General features: G+C 44.7%; 1 non-coding gene across 1 annotated transcript; it reads right to left on the minus strand.

Annotated features, from left to right (window-relative positions):
- Positions 1-1,448: 1,448 nt before the first annotated feature.
- On the minus strand, positions 1,449-1,530 carry trnan-guu (transfer RNA asparagine (anticodon GUU)). Its single transcript has one exon. It is a non-coding gene; the product is annotated as a tRNA-Asn (tRNA).
- Positions 1,531-2,977: the final 1,447 nt, after the last annotated feature.

The raw sequence follows: 2,977 nt of genomic DNA on the forward strand, positions 1-2,977 counted from the left end.
ACACTGTATCTGGAAATCACGCTGACCAGAGCATGGAAATAACAATTTTAATAAAATTACTAGCATTTTTTGGAAATGATTGGTGTGAACCTTGGATCTGAGGAGAGCTCTTCGACCTGAAACATTAACCCTGTGTTTCCATCTCCGCAGATGATCCCGGACCTGCGGAGTGTTTACAGCATTTTCTGAAAAATTTAATTTCCAGACTCTGTAGTATTTAGCATTGACCTTTAGCCTTGCATTATCAGAAACAAGACTGTGACTGGACAATTGAAACTCTAGATTTGGAAAGTATTGGTGGTTCAGGGGCAAAATTCGCGCCTGCATTGTGGGAAACACGCTTTCGACTCCCGGCCAATGCAAGTGTGAGCTTCTTACCAAAATACAAGAGCAAAATACTTCGGATACTGGAATTCATACTAAAGTACTTCGATTAACATTTTAAATTAAAGAAGTTTCATGAAACGCAGTACAAAAAAAAATTGTCTCAAACTTTCCGTCATTCTGCTTGCAAGGAAAAGAGTAATAATTTGAGTTAAGCATCCGTGGGACAATCCTCAGGGAAACAGCTCCGAGCTTCCACAAGGAGGGAGACGCTGAGACCCGAGCGAGAAAGGAGAAGGATTGGGAGGAAGGATTTTGTTAAAGGCGGTTAGAGCCCGAAGCTGCGGTAATATTTTGGTGTTTGTGGTGGGTTTGCATGGTGTTCTGAATTCGGCACCCGTGGGACCATTTCAAAAGTCAGGTTCTCACATCGTTTCAGCGCTAGACAAAGCAGCACTGTCTAATATTCAGGCCAGAAGGTGTTTCAAGAGGATTGACGCTGAATGTAAGTTTAACACAATTCAGGCTAGCTCATGGGTGCAGAAAGCAAAATGTAAAGGTCCTCCATTGGCCAGAATCGAACACGGGTGTAAGACGTCCAATGAAACACAGAGACGGACCCTTAAACTTTACTCAGTTGATTGGTTTTCAGTTGCTCCTGTGAAGCTCTGGGATTTCGAAAGATAGGTTAAAAACGACATGTTTTTAATGGAAAGTATTTATGATTTCTACAATGTCGATTGGCTGTAAGAAGCTGAGTTTTGACTAAAATCTACTGGGGTTCGACCAGAATTTGAAGCTGGGGCCTATTGCAATTCAGTTGTGATACGCCTAAAGTGATAAAAATACCCCTAGACCAACGAGCCGCCGACCTATAAGCGAGAAACTCATTAGGTACTGGAATCTCAGATTCTGACGGTACTGAAGTAAGCTGTCTCTGAGAGTGCTATCTAATTAGTCCCACTCTCCATAGACTTACAAGTGTTTTCCCTTTAAAGTATATATTGGTAACTTGAGACATGACATAAGCTAAATTAAGCAGGCTTGGGAGCAAAAGGTGAATTTGGACATAACGTTAAAAGTGAGTGTGAAAAGAATCGAAGGTGTCAAAACTTTAACACAAACGACGAGGATGGGATTCGAACCCACGCGTGCAAAGCACAATGGATTAACATTCCATCGCCTTAACTACTCGGCCACCTCGTCTGCCGTTAGTTACTTCGTTTACTACTCTTTGTATCCAACAGAACTAATCTGCAAGAAAGTCCGCTTCACCAATTGACCTGCCCGTGCACCCAGATCTACAATAAATAAAAAGGCCGTCCGTTAATTCAGGTGAGGGACTGTCAAAAATGGTCGGTTTGATGTCAAATTCAGAACAGAGAAGAAAAAGTTTGCCGTCGTCAAGAAGTTGTGGGGAGGATTGTGAGCAAATCCAGCGCAACACCTCATATAAAGGAGTGGATTTAGGAAAAGATTGATATATTTCGAATTATGCGAGCTGGGTTCGCATCTGCGCAGGGAAACCCAATGCTACTTCGAACACAACACCTTAACAACTCGTACGATAGAAAAATACTGCAGATGCTGGAAATCCGAAATAACAACAGAAAATGCTGGAAATACTCAGCAGGCCAGGCAACATCCGTGGAGAGAAATTAGAGTCGACGTTTCGGGAGATCCCTTTTTCAAAACTGGAAATTAAATTAAATAGATGGAAGGCAGGGCTGCGATGGAACAAAAGAAGTAGAGACATTAAGAAGTATTCAAAACCAGACGAGATGGTAATAGGACAGTGGAGACAAAAGACAGCTCAGATTAGGTGTGAAGTGTACTGGCAGGATGAGAGACAGCTGCCATTTGGGAAAGAGAAAAAAAGGAAACGGGGGGAAGGGAAGACCCAAAAAAAAGGGGTGGAAAAAAATGTAATTAAAAATTTAATAGGGGCCGAGGTTATGATCTGAAATTATTGAACTCGATATTGAGTCCGGAAGGCTGCAAAGTGCCTAATCGGAAGATGAGGTGCTGTTGCTAGAGTTTACGTTGAGCTTCCGTGGAACAATGCAAGAGGCCATGGACAGTGAGGTCCGAGTGGGAATGAAGCAGTGAATTAAAATGACAGGCGACCGGAAGCTCGGGGTCACACTTATGGACTGAATGGAGATATTCCGCAAAGTGGTCACCCAATCTGCGTTTGGTCTCCCCAATGTAGAGGAGACCGCATCGGGAGCAGCGAATACAGTATACTAGATTGCAAGAAGTACAAGTAAATCGCTGTTTCACCTGGAAAGGGTGTTTGGGGCCCTGGACAGTGGGAAGGGGGGAGGTATAGGGGCAGGTGTTACATCTCCTGCGCTTGCACAGGAAGGTGCAAGGTGAAGGGGAAGGTCTGTTGGGGGTGATAGAGGAGTGGACTAGGGTGTCTCGGAGGGAACAGTCCCTACAGAATGCTGAAAGTGGAGGGGAAGATGCGTTTGGTGGTGGGTTCACTTTGGAGGTACTGGAAATGGCAGAGGATGATCAGTTGAATGTGGAGGCTGGTGGGGTGAAAGGTGAGGACAAGGGGAACCCTATCGTGGTTCCGGGGGGGAGGGGCAGGGGTGAGGGCAGAAGTGCGGGAGATAGAGCGGACACGGTCATCGCAGCTGAAATC

Source organism: Somniosus microcephalus, unplaced genomic scaffold (genome assembly GCF_052327205.1).
Source record: "Somniosus microcephalus isolate GS21.2 unplaced genomic scaffold, FLI_Smic_1.0 unresolved_chr1, whole genome shotgun sequence".
In the NCBI taxonomy this organism is placed as follows: Eukaryota; Metazoa; Chordata; class Chondrichthyes; order Squaliformes; family Somniosidae; genus Somniosus; species Somniosus microcephalus.